At 48.3% G+C, this 21,756-nt stretch overlaps 1 long non-coding RNA gene across 1 annotated transcript in view; it reads left to right on the top strand.

Moving 5' to 3' along the window:
* Positions 1-21,756, top strand: part of LOC127582236 (uncharacterized) — a 60,449-nt gene that overhangs the window by 34,826 nt on the left and 3,867 nt on the right. The window contains exon 2 of the long non-coding RNA XR_007958086.1: positions 18,338-18,401. This is a non-coding gene — a long non-coding RNA (uncharacterized LOC127582236). The remainder of the gene's footprint in view (positions 1-18,337; positions 18,402-21,756) is intronic.

The following is a 21,756-nucleotide window of genomic DNA, read 5'->3' on the forward strand; positions in this document are numbered from 1 at the left end:
TGGGCACTGCTGTGGGTAGCAGAGGGACACCCCCAGAGGGCAGTCGGCCTAAATGATTCCCATTCCCCTTCAGCTCCTTCCCACTTCACAAACTTCCTTCCCCATTCCATTCCCTCAAAATTCTCTGGCTCTTCCCCCCCCCCCAACAGCCCCAACTTTCACTTTCCCCCACACCAGCCTTCCACCTCCCCACAGCCTTTCCCCCCATCCGCTCTCCCCTCTACCTCCCCACAGCCTTTCCCCCCATCCGCTCTCCCCTCTACCTCCCCACAGTCTTTCCCCCCATCCGCTCTCCCCTCTACCTCCCCACAGCCTTTCCCCCCATCCGCTCTCTCCTCTACCTCCCCACAGCCTTTCCCCCCATCCGCTCTCCCCTCTACCTCCCCACAGCCTTTCCCCCCATCCGCTCTCCCCTCTACCTCCCCACAGCCTTTCCCCCCATCCGCTCTCCCCTCTACCTCCCCACAGCCTTTCCCCCCATCTGCTCTCCCCTCTACCTCCCCACAGCCTTTCCCCCATCTGAGGCCTAGCCCGGAGCCTGGGGCGAATCTTCAGCCGTCCCTCGCTGGGCCCCCGAGCGTACGGTTCCCCGCCCGAGGGGGGTGGGAACATCTCATGGCTTCAGCTCGCCCACAACCGGAGGCTCTCTGACACCTCATCCCGTCTGAGATGAGACCAGAGGTGGAGCCCGCGTCAGTGCCCAGCGGGGCGGTACTTACACCCGCAGCCATCTTGGGGCCTGGAGGGGCCGCGTCCAACCGCACAGTCTCCATCCCATTCACTCCCAGCCCTGGACGTCTTTGCCCCAGAGTTGACCAGCTGGAGTCCCTGATCACCGCCCAGCGCGGCGAACAATCTGCTGGAGGGACTCAGCCGGCCGAGCAGCTTCCGTGGGGGAAAAGGAATGATTGATGTTTTGGGTGGAGACCCTGCATCAGGACTGACGTCAACCATCCCCCCACCCCCACAGATGCTGCTCGACCTCCAGTTCCTCCAGCAGATTTTTTGCTGCACCCGTTTCCAGCACATGCAGTTATCTTGCTTCCACCGCCCAGAGCAGCTTAGGTGACTGGTACCACGGACGGAATGGACGTGACGGGCCGAAGGGTATGTGTTGCATGGCTCCAAGGCCGTGCTTGCCTCCCTGGTGGAGCATCGAACTGGCACTGCTGTCCACTTGGGGGACACAGCAGGCTGTAGATGCTGGAACCTGGAACAAAAAGCAAAATGCTGGAGGAACCGGCAGCATGAAGGGTCAGGCAGCATCTGTGGAGGGAAGTGGACAGTGGACGCTTGGGGGTCGAGACCTTTGGGTGGCGGATGAGTCAGTAGCCCAGCGAGATGTCGTTCCGTCTTTGGGGATGGAGAAAGGGGTGGGGGAAATTAAATGAGAATAGCGGAATGGAAGACCTCGTGTAACAGCTTAAATAATTACTCAGTGACAAATCAATTATCGCCGCTTATCACTGAATGTCAGGCCGCCCAGTGGGGTGTGCTGGGGGATTCTCCAGCAGACCCTTTCTCTGTATCCCCTCTGTGTGTGTGTGTGTGTGTGTGTGTGAGTGGGGGGTGGGGGGCAGAGAGATGGACGCACAAGACCCAGTCCGTACCGGGGAATCGCAGCCCCTTCCCCCAACTCAAGTTTTCATCTGCCGTCGGTGGGGAGCCGGGCAGGCTGCTGGAGATCCGGGGGGAGGGGGCAGATTGGAGTTTAAGTTTCTTTTTGTTTTATTCCTGGGAGGGTTCGCGAATCTTGCTCAGCTCAGAAATTCCGCCAGTGAAAGGCTGGCCCGGCACAAAGACTCCGATTGTCTCTTCTCAATGCGTCTCTGCAATTGCTTTGAAAGCCTCACACAGCACATTAGTGACAATCCAACTAACATGATTGGCCCTGAACTCCTCGCCAGACCGATGAAGGAACAGTTAGAATAAAAACATCATACGACTGAATAAATAACGGTTTTAATAAAATAAAGGTTGAGGTGGGGGACTGCCGATTAAAAGCCCCTTGGCTCTAAAGTCCGTAGAATGCCTGGGAGCTGTTTTGGAAAGCCAAAAGGATTTGTCAATGGATTTAGATTCTCGGGACACGAGGGGGTGAGGGAGAGAGGGATAATGAAGGGTCTCTTTCACTTCGTGCCTGCTGCTGTTTTGCATAGACATTCAAGGGAGTGCACAGATCGCCCAGCTTCTGTCAGTCACACTGCGACTGTAGTCCTTACCATACTTTGACCTCTGCATGTGCCCGGTATACTGCAACACCGCACTCCCTCACCCCACTCTCTCTCTGTCTGTGCCACACAAGATGCTCGCACTGGCACTGCCAACTACTCCTCCAGACGGAATTGGTCACTGGTGCTGGGCTCGTGTACATGGCAGGATTTCCAGAAGAAAAGACATTTCTATAGAGTCAGCATCTTCAGAGCACTTTATATGTAGTTACCCCCGTACTGCAGGAAACGCAGCAGCGACTTTCAATGGCAAGCTTCAACAGACGGCAGTCTAATGCTTATGTAAGCTGGTTGAGAGGTTCCACGATCTTCTGCAAGTAATTGCCATGGGATCACAAGAACACAAGTAGGCCACCAGGCCTCTCCAGCCTTCATCCACCTTAGAGGGCAGACAGTCTGAGCGACTGATCTTTCAACATTGCAGTGTGGCCTCAGTACTGCACTGTTGTGTCTGGAGTGGGGCTTGAACCCACAGTCCCTCTGACTCCGAGACACCCCACCGAGCTTCAGCTAACTCTCCAAAGGCCAGACATCAAACCCTCTCACCAATTTCTCCCAAGAAGTGGTCGAGACAGGTATACTTAAAAGACATTTGGACAAGTAGGAGAGGATATGGGCCAAACACAGGCAAATGGGACCAACCATGGTCAGCATGGACGAGTTGGGCCAAAGGGCCTGTTTCCATGCTGTATGACTCTATGACTCTAGACTCTATGAATCTGTCACTACCATCAAAGAGATCAAATAAAAACAGAAAATGACGGTAACACTCAGCAGGTCAGGTAGCGTCTGTGGAACTTGAAACTTTAACTCTGTTTCTCTTTTCTGACCTGCTGAATGTTTCAAGCATTTTCTGTTTTATTTCAGAATTCCACCATCTGCATTTTTTTTAATGTTCCTCAGCCGCTGAGATCAAGGTTGTTGAGTGAGGTGATGTCAAAGTGGGGAGTGTTTCTCCCAGGCACTGCGCTAAACTTGAATCATTGCAGCTGCTGTCTTGGGCTGGCACCATGGATACTTACCTGGTCTGGTGTGGATCCTGATTGGCTTAACAGATCCAAGACCACTCCTCTCTACTGTGCTGACTTAACCGATGGCAAATAAGTGAGTGGTGGGAGGGAGGCATAATTTGTTTCACTTCCTGCCAGGTCAGTGAGAGGAAGAAAGATCAGACTTGGGCTTTGGGCTCCGAATGCAGTGGCCATGCTGTGGCTGAGGGCAGGGTTGACTCAAAAATGATGCCAAATGTGGTTGAAAGCCTGGATTCACTTCATTGTCTAATAGTCAATTGAGTAAGACAGTGCAAATCTGGAATGCTCTCTTCCAAAAGGATGCTGAAGGATAATTAAGGAGCAAAAGCGTCAGATTTTTTGTCAAGAATAAAAGGAGTAAAGGTGGGTAAATGACGTTGTGGTTGAGAGCAGCCATGACGACTGAACAGCGGAGCAGCCTGGAGGGGCTGAATGGCTTCCTGGCAGTCCTAATGTTTTCCAAAGGATATGGGCAGGAAAAATAAAGATGCTTATGATCTAAGTGGTGAGAGATTGCAGAGCTCTGAGATGCAAAGGGCTCTGGGTGTCTGAGCCATGATCTGCAGAAGGCTAGTGTGGAGGTAGAGCAGGTTAACAATGTTGCTGGGAGAAATGAATACAAAAGTACAATAATACACTTTAGTTATACAGGGCATTGATAAAACTACATCAGCAGCATTGTGTACAATGCTGGTCTCCCTTTTTAAGAAAGGATGTTAATGCGTTGGAAACAGTTCAGAGAAGATTACCTGGAATGGATGGATTGTCTAACGGGAAAAGGGTCTGATAGACTTGTTTTGTATCAGCTGGAGTTTAGAAGAGTGAGAAGGCCACTTGATAGATACATATAAGATACTGAAGGTTCTTGAGAGAGTGCAAAATGTTTCCTCTTGTGGGATAATCCAGAACCAGAGGTCACTATTTAAATTAAGGCTTGGACCATATAAGGCAGAGATGAGGTGAAATTTTTTTCTCTCCGAAGGTTGTGAGTCTTTGGAACTCTCTTTCCCAAAGGGTGGAGGAAGCAGAATCTTTGAATATTTTAAAGCCGGAATTAGAGAGGTACTTGATAAGCAAGGGGTGAAAGGTTACCATGGGTAAAAGCAAGTTCAAATTTCTGGTTGCAATCAGATTGGCTGTGACCTTGTCAAATGGCATAGGAAACTCGAGTGACCCAATCCTGCTCCTAATTTGTATGTTTGTATGAGAAGGAAAGGGACAGAAGGATGGTGCTGAGATAGAATGAGTGAGCAGCAATAGTGGGTCACATTGCCTCTTCCCGTGCCCTGTACTTTATGCATTCGTCAAAGTCAATGTCGAGTTTATTGTCATATGCACAAGTACATGTGTGCACAGGTGCAATGAAAAGCTTATTTGCAGCAGCATCACAGGCACATAGCTTCAGATACACAGCATTCACAAGAAAAACATAAATTAATCTTAAATTATACACAATTTTACAAGAAAGAACACAATTAAAAAGAACCAAAGTCCTTTGTAGTGCAAAATACTCAAAGTGGTCATTGTGTTGCTATACTGAGGTAGTGATTAGGGTTGAGCTGGTTGGTTCAAGAATTGAATGGCTGAAGGGAAGTCGCTGTTCTTGAACCTGGTGGTGTGGGACTTCAGGCTTCTGTACCTCCTGCCCCATGACAGTTGTGAGAAGACAGCATGGGCTGGATGGTGGGGATCTTTGATGGTGGATGTTACCTTCTTGAGGCAGTGCCTCATGTAGATACTACCAATGGTGGGGACGGATGTGCCTGTGATATATTGGGCTAAGTCCAATACTCTCTGCAGCTTCTATGTTCCTGCGCATTCAAATTGCCCTACCAGACCATGATGCAACCGGTCAGGATACTTTGAACAGTACACCGGTAGAAGCTTGACAGAGTGTTCAATGACATGCCGGACCTCATTAACTTTCTAAGAAAGTAAAGATACTGGCGCGCCTCCCTTGTGATTGCACCTATGTGCTTGGCTTGTGTTAGGGTTAGGGCTAATGCATTGTATGTCATTAATGATCCAGTGGATTTGTAGGAATAAACATTCACAGTGAGCTGCAGCTGGGATAATGAGCTCTCAACCTCTTGGTTATTGGGACAAATTTCCGATCCAAAAGACAGGGATTATTTCTGTCTGAGTTTTTTGTGGATTCCTGAGCTGGGCGGGATCCTCATTGCAGTGTGGTATAACTCTGCAGGCGGGCTGTCCTCTCATTGGGATTGAAGGGCAGCCCAGCTGGGAGGAGATAGATCAAGTGTCAAGTGGAGCCAGCTGCAAATGGAGGAGACTTAAGATCAGCATCGAGCCTTAGGTCCAACCTTCCCACTGATATAAAAAGAACGAGGTTGTCTTTCAGCTGCGCATTCCACAATCTCCGGCTGTCCCAAAGAGCCTTACGACCATTGAAGTGTGAAGTGTGATCGCTGTTATAGAGTCGGAAACATAACAGCTTGTTTACACACAAACTTCCACAAATGACAACATAGTAATGACCAGCTAAACATTTTTTTTAAGAGACGTTGATCAACAATTATCAGAGAAAAAGCCCCCGCTCTTCTTCAAAAACATGGCTGTGGGATTCTATATGTTTAGCTGTAAGGCGGATAGGGTCACAGATTAATACTTAATCCAAAAGACTGCGTTTCCAACCATGCAGTATTTCTCGGCCAGTCAGGCAGCATCTGTGGGAGGAAAGGAATTGTTGGCGTTTTGAGTCGAACCCGAAACGCCAACTCCTTTCCTCCCACAATTGTTGCTCGACCTGCTGAGTTCCTCCGGCAGATTGTTTGTTGCTCCAGATTCCAGCGTCTGCATTCTCTGGTGTCTCCATGCAGTATTTCTTCTGCAATGCCCTTCTGACAGTGCAGCACTCCCTCAGTACTACCCCTCCAACAGTATTCCTTCAGCATTGTCCCTCTGCGAGGAAAGAGGGTTCCCGGTCCTGCCTTTCTGACAGTCCCGTGCTCTCTCAGTACTGCCCCTCCAACACTGCAGCCTTTTTCAATACTTACGCTAATACATTGAGATCCTCCTTCGCCACCGATCCTCTCAAGTGCAGCATTTCCTCGGATCTGCCTCTCTGACAAGGCATTCGTCCCCCAGTACTACCCCCCTGCAGTCCGGTTCTCCTTTTAGTACTGCCCTTTTGACAGTGCAGCACTCCCACAGAACACCACCACTTACTATGCACTGCACCATCAATGCTTCCACTGGCCTCTTTTGCCTTGAGTTAATGAAGCCTCTGGGTGTGGTGCTCAATTCTGCAACCATCTTCACTTCTCCCCATTTGCCATTTTATTGAAGTCTTGAACTGCTGACAGTGAGTTTCTTATGACCCCTTGAGAGGGCTGTCAGGAACCACATAAATGTGAGACAGGAGTCACATACAGGCTGGTATTGGGTAGGGATGAGAGATTTCCTTCGCTAGGGGACATTAATCAACCAGTAGTGAATCTGGCAGATTCCTGTTTGTCGTTACTGGCTTATATTTCCTATGGTGGGATTTCTTTTCCAGAAAATAATTCCAGTAATAGTAGGGTTTCGACCCAAAATGTTGACAATTCCTTTCCTCCCACAGATGCTGCTCAACCCACTGAGTTCCTCCAGCAGATTGTTTGTTGCTCTGGATTCCAGCATCCGCAGTTTCTGGTGTCTCCAGAGAACCACCACACTTTACTGTACATAAAAAAACTTAGAGCTACTAAAAGCATATAATTTAAATAATAGTAAGGTTGGGGAAGATGAAACCTGTAACCCAGTGAGGGTCAGTGTGTGTGGGACCCGTCCCCCAGTGAGGATCAGTGTGTGTGGGACCCATCCCCCAGTGAGGGTCAGTGTGTGTGGGACCCATCTCCCGGTGAGGGTCAGTGTGTGTGGGACCCGTCCCTCAGTGAGGGTCAGTGTGTGTGGGACCCATCTCCCGGTGAGGGTCAGTGTGTGTGGGACCGGTGCCCCAGTGAGGGTCGGTGTGTGTGGGAACCGTCCCCCAGTGAGGGTCAGTGTGTGTGGGACCTGTGCCATGTATAGAGTCAGCACGTGAGGTTATGCAGTGAGTAGGAGGTTGAAGTGTGCTGGGTCGGTCTGGCAGGCTGTGGGAGCCGGAAACATGAGGCTTAGGATCATCACCGTCAATGGACTGAAGTGAGGGTTGAAGTATAATTTCCAGTTGTGTGCTTACAAAGTGATGATTGGAGTGAGCCGGGAAGCTGAGAATGTGCTGGAAACTTTATCTACACTCGTCCGGAAGCAAACTATTTGCAGCAGGGAGTAACCTGGGCCCTCTTGTGCCTCGTGAGGTTATGCTGAGTTGGCAACACCCAATTAGGGTTCAGTGGTGGGAGGCCACTGATGGAGCTCAGCATCTGAGCAGTTGGAAAAGGCTCCCACTGCTGTCAGTGGACCACACAGAAAGGAAATGAGGAGAAATGTGGGTGGTGAATCTTTGGAATTCTCTCCCCAAAAGGGCTCTGGAGGCTCTGTCCTGAATATACTGGTAAATTCGTAAATTGGTTTATTATTGTCACGTGTACTGAGGTACAGTGAAAAACTTGTATTGAATACTGTGCATACAGATCAATTCATTACAACAGTGCATTTAGGTAGTACAGGGTAAAACAATAACCGAGTGCAGAATAAAGTATTACAGTTACAGAGAAAGTGCAGTGCAGGTAGACAATAAGGTGCGAGGTTGTATCGAGGTAGATTGTGAGGTCAAGAGTCCATCTTATCGTACTAGGGAACTGTTCAATAGTCTTATAACATTGGGATAGAAGCTGTCCTTGAGCCTGGTGGTACGTGCTTTCAGGCTTTTGTATCTTCTGCCCTGTGAGAGGGGGGAGAAGAGAGAATGTCTGGGGTGGGTGGGGTATTTGATTATGTTGGCTGTTTTACTGAGGCAGTGAGAAGTGTAGACAGAGTCCATGGAGGGGAGGCTGGTTTCCGTAATGTGCAGCACAATGTCTACAACTCTCTGCAGTTTCTTCTGGTCACGGGCAGAGCAGTTGCCATACCAAGCTGTGATGCATCTAGATAGGATGCTTTCTATGGTGAATCGATAACAATTGGTAAGGGTTAAAAGGGGACATGCCAAGTTTCTTAAGCCTCCTGAGTTAGTAGAGGCGCTGCTGAGCTTTCTTAGCTGTGGCATCTAGGTGGCTGGGCCAGGACAGGCTAGTGGTGATGTTCACTCCGAGGAACTTGAAGCTCTCAACCCTCTCAACCTCAGCACCATTGATGTAGACAGGTGCATGTACACTGCCCCCTTTCCTGAAGTCAATGACCAGCTTTTCTGTTTTGCTGACATTGAGGGAAAGGTTGTTGTCATGACACCATTTCACTAGGCTATCTATCTCCTTCCTGTACTCCGACTCATCGTTATTTGAGATATGGCCCGCTACGGTGGTATCATCTGCAAACTTGTAGATGGCATTAGAGCAGAACCTGGCCACACAGTCATTGGTGTATAGGGAGTAGAGTTGGGGACTGAGGACGCAGCCTTGTGGGGCACCAGTGCTGAGGATAATCATGGCGGAGGTGTTGCTGCCTATCCTCACTGATTGTGATTTGTTGGTCAGGAAGTCAAGGATCCAATTGCTCAGGGAGGTGTTGAGCCCAAGTTCTCAGAGTCTGGAGATGGAGATCAATAGATTTTTAGGTATTAAAAGAGACAAAGCATACAGTGTTCATGCTGGAATGTGGTAATGAGAACAGCCGTGACCTTACTGAACAGCGGAGCAGGCACGAGGGGCTGCAGGACCTGCTCCTGCTGTCTCTACATTCTTATCTCCTTATGACTTCTGAAGCCCACCATCCCCTGATATCCGTATTCATTCCTGGGAATCAGACGCCGCTGAGAATGTCAGCATGTACTGCTGATTGAGAAGGTGATGTTGAGCCCCTTCTGTGTGTGTCCCAGGTACTCTGCACTGCTGTCAGGTGGCGAGTCCCAGAACATTGACCCAGCAACGGTAAAGAAACGGCCAAGATGGTTGCAAGTTTGGTGTTTGCTTGGAGGAGGTGATGTTCCCGTGCAGCCCCTGCCCTTGTCCCTCTGGAGGGGACAGATTACAGGTTTGGGAGGTGCTGTTGAAGTTGCTGCAGTGTACCTGATTGGTGGGACACCATGTGGTCACTGTCTGTGGCTGGTGAACGTACGGCATGGTGGTCAAAGCACGGATTAAATGGGCTGCTTTACCCAGGATAGACTCAAGCTTCCTGAGTGTTGCTGGTGCTGCAGGTAAGAGGAGATTATTGAATCGCATTGTCAGGTTGTGTCTTATAGATGGACAGTTGTCTCCATTGTCCTACACTGACCCATTCAGGACACATGAATCTCAGCACTCAGTGGCTGCAGGACAACACATTGAGCATTGTCACCCTACACTCAGAAGCTGACACTGTCCAGCCGACTCAGCCCTGGGGCTGGAACCTGGCTGCCTTTGTCCCAGTGTAGCTCAGAATCTAAGTGAAGTGCCACACTCTCCATCCCACAGCCTACCCTGTGGTGCTCAGTGCCACCCTGATCAGATCAGGCACCACAAGGACACAAGAAGATAGGGGCAGGTGAAGGCCACCAAACCCCTCAAACCTTCCCTGCCAATCAATATGACCGTGGTTGGTCTGCCCCAGGCCTCAACTCCTCTTCTGTGCCCACTCCCCAATCTTTCAAAAATGTATCTGCTTCCTCTTGAAATACATCCAGTGATCCAGCCCCACAACCCTTGGGGGTAAAGAATTCCAGAGGTTCATCACCTCAAAGAGATTAGATGCCAGGTCAGCACTGGAGTTTGGAATTGTCCTGATGCAGAGCACAGGAACCCATTGACATGTCTGTTCACGGCCTCCTCTACTGCCAAGTTGAGGCTAAACACAGATTAGAGGAACAGCACCTCATATTCCGTCTTGGTCTCCAACCTGACAGCATCAACATCGATTTCTCCAACTTCCTGTAACCGCTCCCCCCGTCCCCAATGCCTCACCGCTCTCTTTGTTTGCCTTATCCCTCTGGTCCCTTTACCCCTTCTCTTTCCCCTCCCCTTCCCTGACGACCTGCCCATCATCCACACCTTTCTCCCTATGGTTCCCCACCTCCTTCTCTTTGTTTCACGATCCACTGTCCTCTCTGTACTACCTCAATGTAACTGCACTGTGTAATGAATTGACCTGTACGATCGGTGCACAAGACAAGCTTTTCACTGTAGCTCGGTACAAGTGACAATAATAAACCAACACCAATACCATCTAGTTCAGCCCTTTGCTCTTTCCACCTGTCACCTCCCAGCTTCTCACATCATCCCCACTTTACCCCCTTCCCCCACCTACCTGCCTTCCCCCTCTCACCTGGATTCACCTCTCGCCCACCAGCTCGTGCTCCTCCCCCTCCCCCCACCCTTTTATTCTGCCTTCTGCCCTCTTCCTTTCCAGTCCTGATGAAGGGTCTCGACCCAAAACATCAGCTGTTCATTTCCCTCCATAGATGCTGCCTGACCCGCAGAGTTCCTCCAGCATTTTGTGTGTGCTGCTGCAGGAACCCATCTCCTCCGTCTCAGATCCCAAAATTGGCGCTTAGTAAAGTGCAAGTGAGGGATATGGGAAAAACCTTGCATTTCAGTAGCACCTTTTATGTCCTCAGGATGTCCCAAAACTGTCTACAGTCAGTGGAAGTACTTCTGAATCAAAATCACTTTGAAAAAAGAGCAGCCAACTTGCTCACAACAAACTCTACAAACAGCAATGTGATAATGAGCTGATAATCTGTTTTATTTTGTGATGTTGTCTGAGAGAGAAATATTAGTCAGCATTCCAAGAACATCTCTCTGGTTCATTACATCCATCTCAGCTTGATGTTTCTTCCACAAGCTAACACCTCTGACGATGCCGCACTTCCTCAGTATCACAGCAGGAATGTCAGCCTAGGTCACTAGTCTGGGACTTGAACACACAACCTTCAGAGTTAGAGGTGAGGGTACAAGCTACTGAGCCACAGCTGACTGGGAAGTGGCTTGTGTGCTATGTCTGTGTGTCCTGAAGAGGATGTGTTCTCCCAGGAGGAGCAGAAGGATTACAAATGACTGGGAACACAATAGCTCAGCAGATTTGCAGGTGGTGTTGCGAATCAGATCTTCCTGAGCACAGCACGGTCTACAAAAGGTACTAAAGCGGAAATCCACACAAAACTTCGCCCATGGAAGATAAGGGAAATCCAAAGCATTTCAGGACAATGCAGCTAATCTGGCAAGGAGAGGGGAACCAGGATACAGGAGGAGAGGAGAAAAAAGGATGTAGAAAATTCGGAGCAACAAACTACAACAGAGCAAGGGACAGTGTAGAAAGAGCGGGGATTAGATAGAGTGAAAAAGCAAGGCTGGCTGACATTGTGTTGGAAAGTGAAGAGCGTGATACAGAAAAAAGTCAATTCACTACAGGGACAAGTTGGCACAGGAGATAATATAATTGTTATAATTGAAAACTGGCTTAAACATAGTTAGGGATGGGAATTAATTGGTCAAAGCTGCACTGTATTCAGAAGGATAGGAAAGGTAAAAAGAAGGGGGCAGTGGAGACTGGTAAAAACATTGGCCAAAAGTTAGTTCAACAGACAGACTGTAGAGTCCAAAGGCTAAACCCTTTGTTTGTGTTAAGGAAGAAGAAAGTCCCTGTTCCTTCGTTGTTTAGAATGGCCCCCAAATATGAAGGAGATAGAGGAATAAATCAGGGAAATGTGAACGTTATGTTGCTGCAATGGAAGTGTGGGGGTGGGGGGTGGTGGGGTGGGGTGGTGGTTGGTTGCTTTGATTTACCTGACACAAGAAAATGGGTGAAGTAAGCGTGGCACTCACTTAGAGCACCAGCCGCTCAGTAAGCGTGGCACTCACTTAGAGCACCAGCCGCTCAGTAAGCGTGGCACTCACTTAGAGCACCAGCCGCTCAGTAAGTGTGGCACTCACTTAGAGCACCAGCCGCTCAGTAAGCGTGGCACTCACTTAGAGCACCAGCCGCTCAGTAAGCGTGGCACTCACTTAGAGCACCAGCCGCTCAGGCACCACGATAGGTTGTGAACCGTCCACCTTCCAACTCAGAAATGCTACCAGATGAACCACCACAGGCTCAGAGGAGCAGCCCTGGAGGGTTCAACCTGAGAACTGCCACTTCCAACCATGGCCCCCTCCAACACACCACCACTGCCCCTTCCTATTGGTTTACTTGCATCCGTTCAGAAAATGAACAGGCACTTTTGTTCCCAGATTGAATAATTACCAGTCAAATATCACCCCTGATATTTCTTTATAATTAACAGATGAAACTGTTTGAAGAAAACACATACTATTTTTAAACATGCCAATATTTTTCCTCAGAGCTATATCCTGGAGGTGTAAGTTTCAATGCCTCAGGACCCCAGACCAATCCAGGAGATGTCTCTAACTTAGACAGAGGGGGACTGAGCAAGCCTCCGGCTTTCCTCATTGAGCAGCTCCTGTCCTGTGCCTGAAATGAGATGACTGATCCAGATACGGTGGAGAAATGCAGTGCCTTTGCCAGGCAGTGGGTATAATGGTGATGGAATGCAAAGTCACTTCCCCTCAACCCGGTTCCCATACACTCATGTTTCTCTCACCCCGATATATCCCTGTTGCTCAAGAGTTATTATTAATTTGCTTTAGATCAATCTCTTCCATGATGACAAGTGACACCCAGGCCACTGGGTTCATCAGCCTCCCAAGGGTGTTCCATCAGAGGACTGATTCTAACCTTCCCTCCAGCACAACCTTACCCCTGCACCCAAGGGTCTCTGCTCTCCTACACACTGACCTTACGCACTTTCCCAAATTACACCATTCCACCACTGACAGCCTTGCTGTTAATTCTCAAGCCCACAAGCTCTGAAATTCCTTTCCTGGGACAATTTACCTCTCTCGCACCCTCGAAACCACTCCCTAAAAACCTTCATTTGGTGAAGCCTCAGGTGAGTTGTCCTGTCCCAGGCCTAGGGATGCTAACGGTACTGTATAAATAAGAGTTGTTTTTGTTGTTACTTGATAAGAAAGGGGAGAAGAATTAGTTGGGATTTCTCTTTGAGATCACCAGCCAGAGAGCTGAGCAGGGAGAGTGTGGAAAAGATCAAGCACAGTTCTCTTTCCATTCTTAGTCTGAGAACGTTTAGGGCTGTCGTGGTCCTGTTTCTGGATAAATGATCCAGGGAATGTGAGTCAAATTGACACAGTAGCATTTTGAGAACGTGTATAAAAATCTGGGATCATTTGAACTGGTCTGGTGAGTCAGTGTGTGTGAGGGACCCGTCCCCCAGTGAGGGTCAGTGTATGTCGGACCCGTCCCCTAGTGAGAGTCAGTGTGTGTGGGACCCATTCCCCAGTGAGGATCGGTGTGTGTGTGGGACCCATGCCCCGATGAGGGTCAGTGTGTGTGGGACCCATCCCCCAGTGAGGATCAGTGTCTGTGGAACACGTCCCCCAGTGAGGGTCGGTGTGTGTGGGATCTGTCCCCCAGTGAGGGTCAGTGTGTGTGGGTCAGTGTGTGTGGAATCCATAGCCCAGTGAGGGTCAGTGAAGTACCCAGACAGTGGAGCACAGAACAAACAATGTGTTGATTTTGGCTTCCGGCAGCAATCATTTCCTGCAAGAGTCACAAACAAGGGGATTGCTGCCGAACACAAATCAGCCTGGACTGAATGGAGAACAATTGTGAGCTCCACAGAGAGCTTACTGCGGTCAAAGAGCTGCTGATATCATGTCATTCTGTGTGTTTGCAGACAGCTTTCCTTCAGATGATGGAGGAGTGAAGGGAAGGTGAACTGTATCAGTGGCTGGGGACCCACATAATGTTCTTATTATTCCATCACAAGGGCAGTAGGCTCTGGTGGGCCCTGAACTCAGCTAACAGGAAGGTTGCTCACCCTCTCTAGGATCAGCGTGACTTAGGTCAGAGAGAAGCTGGCACTTTGTGAGGGGTTTAAGAAGCAATGCAGTGTCCAAGAATTTCTACTGATCACACATGCAACGGTTGCTTTGAGTGTTCAATTGCAAGTCTCTCACCTTTAAAGAATGCTCCTTTAAAATACAGCAAAACGTCCCTTTCACTGCAGTGTACATAAGACAAAATTTGACAATTGGTCCTATGGACAGGTGACAAAAACTCATCGAATAGGTGGATCTCGAGCACCTTAAAGGAAGAAAGAGAAATGGAGAGGTGGGGAGGTTTATAGAAGGATTTCCAGAGTTCAGGAGTTTGTGATGAAGTCACAGCTGGCAATGGTGGAATGTAGGATTTAAATTTAACTAATGTGGAACTTGGACATATAGACCGACTAGTCTTGGTAACAATGACCACAAAAGCTACCGGATTGCCATTAAAAACATCTGGTTCACTAATTCCTTCAATGAAGGAAATCTGACATCTCTGCCCAGATCGGTTTATATGTGACTCCAGGATCAGCCCATGTGGTTGACTTTTAAATGCTCCCTGAAATGACCTAGTTAGCCATTCAGTTATGGGTGATGCACCATCACCTCCTCGGTAGGGATAGACAATAGATGCTGATGAAAAGCACTATGATGCTGGCCTGCTGAGTTCCTCCAGCACCATAGTGGTTTTCATCTAGATATTCCAGCATCTGCAGTCCTTTGTTTCCCTGACAATAGATGCAATGCCCTTGCAAGCAATGTCCTGATGCTGAAAAATTAATGAAAGATCAGGGATGCTCTACCAACTAAAAATGGGGAGAAAAGATCTGACAGTAGATCTGGAGGAGGTTAGAGATGGTGCAAGCCAGAACTTCAGGAGTACAAGAAGGCAGCTCACCACCACCTCCTGGAGGGCAGTTAGGGAGGAACAATAAATGTTGGCCTGCCAGCAGTGCTCAGACACCAAACAAATAATTAAAAGAAAAGACATGGAGAGCTGTATCTCTGAAAAGGGTTTGAAAAGAAGGACAAGAATATTAAATTCAAGACGGGTATTTAATTTAGGACAACAAGCACAGGATTAGGCCAAACAGGATTGGTGTTGGTCGGGATAGAGGCTCCACTGCTTTGCATTGGCTCACCTTTTCGAAGGGTGGATGTTGGCAGGATGCCACCATAACAGGCCAGGTAGGTCCTATGTTCCACCTCTGCCGTTCTGCCACTTTGAGGGATCCCAGCTGAGGCAACAGTAAAGTTTGGGAACACCTTTTCACTTCTTGTTTGAAAGCGGAAGGTTTCTGCTGCCTGACCCCATGCAGTGGCTCCCTCTCCTGGAAAGAGCAGTCAAGGACAGGATCGAGTTCCCTTCTCAAACTTGAAGAATAACTGTCTGTATTTTATAGTGATCAACACAGCAGAAAAATCCCCAAAAGCTTCACAGGAACATTATCAAACAAAGAAATGAAACTGAACGACATAGAAGAGATATTAAAGCAGATAGCCAAAAATGGTCAAAGAGATAAGTCTTGGGGTGGGGTGGGGTGGGGTGGGGTGGGGGGAAGGTGGGGGGTGGGAGAGAGAGAGAGCGAGAGAGAGAGCGAGAGAGAGAGCGAGAGAGAGAGAGAGAATGAGAGAGAGAAGGAAAGATGAAGGTTTTGGGAGGGAAGGCACAGCTGCCAGCAGTGGAACAATAAAATTCATGAGGACGGTTATAGAGGAGGCCTGAAGGGCTGGAAGAGATCATAGAGAAAGGGTGGAATGAGGCCATGGTGAGATTTGTAAATGAGGACAAGAAGTGTAAAACGGAAGTATTGCTTGCTCTGGAGCCTGTGTAGGTCAGTAGCATAGTTAGGGTGGGGTAGGTGGGTGAAGGGTGCTTATTGCACAGTAGGACCCAGGTAGTAGAGGTCTGCATGACCCTGGGTTTATGAAGCCGAGAATGAGGGAGATTGGCCAGACTATGCTGGAATAACCACACCTAGAGGAAGGCATTGTGGAGGGCTTTATCTGTACAAGGGCTGGGGTGTAGATGGAGCCAAGCAATGTAAGACAATTCGAAATGGCCACCTTACTGCTGGTGCCTACGAGGCACCTGAACTTCATTTCAGGGTCAAAAATGATTATAAAAAATCTGCTTCATTTTCAGACAGAAAGTAGTGGCTACCAAACAGTGTTTGGGACAGGGACTGAAGACCATGGTTTTGATCTTTCAATGTTAAGTGAGGAAAATATCTAATCTTAGGATGTTTGGCAAACTGGTTGACCAGTTGCAGCCAGAGCAGAGGCTCAGCTGGGCAGTGGAAGGTAATGTCCTGATATACATTATAGAATAATAGATATCCATTCCATTTGTCCATTATCTCAAATTCAAACATTGCTCTAAATATAAGGTGGCCCCGTTTGATCTAGACTCTCCCATTAGAGGAAATGTTTTCTCTTTAACTATTGTATTGAATTTCCTTATCCGTTCATTGGGTTGAATGAGATCACCCCACAAATATCTACACTCTCATGAAAATAAAACAAACTGTCCTGATGAAGGGTCTTGACCCGAAACATCGACTGTTTATTTCCCTCTATGGATGCTCCCTAACCTGCTGAGTTCCTCCAGCATTTTGTGTGTGTTGCTACAATGGATTAAAACCTGTTTCCCCTTTTGGTAATATACCCATGAAGTGTCTGAGAGGCTGTTACACGGGACACAGCCCTTCACTGTTCTCTAGTAGCAGGACCCTAAACTGCAGTCCTTCCCCACAAAGGCTTTGTGTTGGCTGCAGCAAGCTAGTGCATCCCTTAGCATGTACTCCTGCAGCCTGGAATGTCCCAATCTGCAGCCTTCCCATACGGACATCTTGTTGTACTGGAAGACCAACAAGTTCCGGGCAGTCTTTCACCGAGCTGATGATCTTCCAGCAGTAGTTGATGTCTGTCTTGGTATCAGCCCATGGATCAGCTGTTGCGCAGCTGCTCGGGATGAACCTTGACAAGGACTTTTGCATCTTTGTCCAGACTTTCTTAGCAAATGCACAGCCCGCAAAGAGATGGACAATCGTCTGATGTGCACCGCAGTCATCTCAAGGGCGGCATGTGTTAGAATAGAAGCAACACCCTAAATCAAGGAGCAGTGGGACTTCACGATCAAAGTTTAGCTGCTGCGTTATCTGTGCTGACAAGGATTTGGTAGATAAACAACAATAATGTTTTCACTTCTGCACAACAAGCTTTGTTCCTGGCACCTTATCGCCACTATAAATCTCTAGCGTCTATCAACCAGCTCCGAAACTTCAGTAAACAACAGGGCACATGGGACTCAGATAATTCTGAAGGGTCTGGAAACGATTCCCCACATTCAGCTTCCTCCCCAGCATTGCTCCCTGCCTGCATCCCCCAGTAGTTGACCTTACTCACAATATTTACCATATTTCCCCATTCACCCCCTACAGAAGTTTCTCACTTGTCTTCCAATATTTGCTCATAGCCCTCATCAAAGACCTTTTGCTCAGTATGAGATCCCCAATGTGTGAGGCCCCTGGGCACAATGCTACAGTTCTCACTCCTTGCCCCCAAATGGTGGTAATGGGATGAGGGTGGGTTTAAAATGAGGCCAATCTCTTTCCCATCCCAACAGTCCCACTCCTGCTCCCTGCTTATCCTGAGTAATATCCTGTTCATGTGGCTTCCCTCCCACTTTCCATCATTTATAACTTCAGCTCATCCAAAACTCTTTGGCCAACATGCACCATGTTGACCGTCACTTCTGCGCTCCCAACCTACACTGGATCCCAACCTGACTCACTTTGCTCAAATCCCCGTGATCAATCCCTCACACATTTTGGGTTCCACTTCTGATGCTGGTCAGATACCTGAGTGTGAGTAGAGGGGAGGACCCCCACCTCACCCTCACACCCACCCCACGCTCCGGGACTGAGGCTGTGGGCCAGTCAAGGCCCAGTCAATGAAGGGTTTGCATGGAGCTTCAGGCTTCCCTCCTGGGTAGCGGCTGTGTGGGTCATCCAGCACCCTCCCCCTCCTTCGGTTACAGCCAGACCCTTCTGCTGGGATGGCTGCCCTGGTTAATCGTCAGCCCGCATCCTATTGCCGCTTGTGGGATCTTGCTTTGCATAAATTGACTGTTATGTTTCCTATATTACAGCAATAACCAGACTGCAAGAGTGCCTCACAGGCTGGGAAAGGGTTTGAGGAACCCCGAGACCACGGTACGTCCTGCAGAAACATGGTGATTTTCTTTCCTCAGGATTGGGGATGTTGTCACAAGAGGTTGGGGGAACTGAATTGGGTGATGGTTGACCTCGCAGAGGGGTCCTGGTGACCAGGGTAGAATCTCACTCACAACTAATCATGCCTTGCATTTCTGGGAGTCAAGTGGCAGATCCAGGGTGATGGATGATACATGCCAGGTGTTGGTAGCAGGTGTCACTCTCCACCTCCTCCTTGCCCCTCCCACCGCACGCCCAGGTAATCACTGAGGCATTATCCACCGCACACTCACACGCCTTAGGGCCCTAACCCAAGCCTTGGTTCCAGGCTCCAGCTGAATGTATGGCCCTTATCAGGTCACAGGTTAATATTAACCACAGAAAACCCAACCCCTAGAGAATAAAGACCTGACTTCCAGCACCCAGTGAAATTACCTCGATTCTTTTGCTCATCAGAACAGGAGGAGGGCATTCTGTCCCTCAAGTCTTCGTGATAAGTATAATGCTCCTGTGTCATTCCTGTATTCCTTCCAAGGCTAACGTACCTTTTGAGTTGCCAGGTATGTCAACCGGAATCGTGAGCTACCCCTATCCATTTGCCTCAGCCATAAAGGGTGCTTGAGGCAGTGTGAAGCTGCTGAAAAAATCCAGACATCAGAAGCCATGGACTGGAAGTCAGGCTGTGTCTGTGGTTGGTTTTCAGTTCCCCTCGATCAGCTGGAAGCTGGAACTTCCCACAGCAGGTGTTGCAGTCATTTAAAATTACTTCCCCCTTCAGCTCCCATCCCCCTTTCTCTCTGGGATTGGAAGTGATTTGTGACCCGCTGGGTCATATACATGTGTACACACAAATACACACGCATATACATGCATTTAAACATACATACCTGCATACAAATATACACACATGTTTATATATGCACATGGCCAACGTGCATGTGTATATCTTTGTATGTGTTAACATCCACATGTATGCACACACAACATACATGCTAACACCTACATTGACATACATGTGCACAAAATGGTGCACTCAGTTAAACACACATATATACAGGTACACACACACGCACAAATTTGTATACACATATTATGTATGTACACATATGTAGCATGTATATATACATATGTATACATAAGTGCAACACATACACGCACTGTAGTGGGACTCACTGGACAATGATTGTGAACAAGAACTCTGGGTGATTTCCTGACTTCCAGTACAAACGTACCCATTACCCTTACTGCCCTCACCCTGGCTCGGATTAGTTGACTCAATACCGACTGTCAGTCAACTTTAGACAGAGAGAGAGCTGGCTGAGGAACAGACTGCCTCCTGGCCTGGCATGGAATGGAGCAGCTTGTTCACCTGCTAAACCCAGGGTTGTGAATATGACCCTGACAGAACCTAAACTGTGTGCCACTGCCTCTGCTGACAGTCATTTTAATTGAATGCGAGCGTGGTGACCTGCAAATGACCTCGGCTGCACATACCCAAATTCCTGGAGTGCCTATAACACTGGCTCTGGGACCACTGGTTGTTCCTTCTCTACACAATGTAGGGGAGAGGAATTAAACCTCAGAGTAAAGGTCATTCTGGGGCCATTGGCCACTTACTGAACCATCAGCTTGCTCATTAACCTGGCCCGGGATGGGTGTCAACAAGGTTTTGGGTCTTCAAAAGGAGGCCAATACTTAGGGTTGCCAACCTGCCTGCATTGTCCTGGAGTCTTCAGGAAGCAAGGATCAATGTCCAAGGAAGAAAATCATAGGAACATTTTTTAAAAAAAGTATACATTTTTCAACACACCTGTGTATATTTTTTTGTTCCTATCAAGGCATAGAAGGCTATGGATCAAGTGCTGGTAAATGGGATTAGTATAGATGGGTACCTGCTGATCAGAATGGATGAGATGGGCCAAAAGGCCTGTTTCACCGGTGTATGACTCTGTAACTGAACACTTCTGATTATTAGCTTTGATGTCGTTGGTGGGTGAGGTAGGAAGATCACATGACAAACCAGGGAGGTCATGTGACAAACCCTCCAGGAACTCATCCAGGTGTTCAGTGCCAGTGGGTGGGGTATCTGATCAAATGATAGGTGCCTTGTGAGGGAATTTGGTCGAGCAATGGAGGAGATGGTGATGCAAACAGCCGTGATCTTGGTGGGTCCCGAGGGAAACACCTGAGCAGAGCTCCCCGTGCTGAGCTGGGACCTGATCAGGAAGATCTCCCTTTAAATTGTGCACCTGCAAAGCAGGCATTGCTGTTAAAACATGCGTGGATTGTGAGTGACCAACGGCACACAGGGTTGGATCAATTTCTCCTGGCAGTGCTTCATACAAGTGATGACATCACGTGTGCATCCAACGTGGGAAAAAGCAAATACGGTTCACAACAGGAAACGCCTGACTGAATTTGTGGAGCCATGCACTTCAATCTGGAGACCTGTGCAATCACTTACTACTCCGAGAATCATTATGGACAGCTGGAGAGCACACTAAAGGGAAGCCCAGCACAAGCAAATTTATAAGCAATTATCTCTCACCAGGTTAACAACAGGGTCAGTAAGTTAATTGGCCCCTAGTGTGTAGGTGAGGGGTAGAATTTGGAGGCATTGATGAGAAAAGTAGGGAAAACAAAATGGGTTAGGGTGGGATTAGGGTAAAAGTATTTCCATGTTGTGTCCTTGTGACTCTTTGACAGTTTGGTTGTTAACTGGAGGACACAATAGATCATTAAGACACAACATAGCCAACTTCCCAATGCAGATGCTCTTTGTTAAACAGTTTAGGACTTTCCATCCACTCACTAGGGAAAGTCCTGGGGGCTTGGCAACCCCAGTAAGGGAGGGTGAGGCACAGACGTTGTCAGAGTGAGTGCAGTTTGGGGCTGGAATACCAACACCTGTGCTGGAGATTCCATTCAGATAATTCTCAGAATTCTCTCTGCCGTTATGTTTATTTTGTTGTGCAAGTTATGTAAAATTTGTGTTAATTTAAACTGATGCCAACTTATGTTACATTTGTAAAGTACTGTGCTGCTGCTGCAAGGAGCTAATTTTCATGGCATTTATACCTTGTGTTTGTACACCCATGCCAATAAACTTGAACTTGAACTTCTCTGAAATTGTGAGCTGTGGGCAGAGCCGCTTCTTCCCACCAATTTCAACCAGTAGAAAACCCATTGGTTGCCTTATGGGGAACTCCATCTCACACATGTGGGTGGTAACAGGAGGGCATGTTCCCCAAAGCTCAGTTGATTCATTGCAAACCAGCTGAGGGCTGGGATATGACTGGTTCCATTTCTGGCTTACACTGATCTTTGTCTTAGCTCCTCTTCAATGACCAGTGGT

This window comes from Pristis pectinata, chromosome 23 (assembly GCF_009764475.1).
Source record: "Pristis pectinata isolate sPriPec2 chromosome 23, sPriPec2.1.pri, whole genome shotgun sequence".
Taxonomy (NCBI): Eukaryota; Metazoa; Chordata; class Chondrichthyes; order Rhinopristiformes; family Pristidae; genus Pristis; species Pristis pectinata.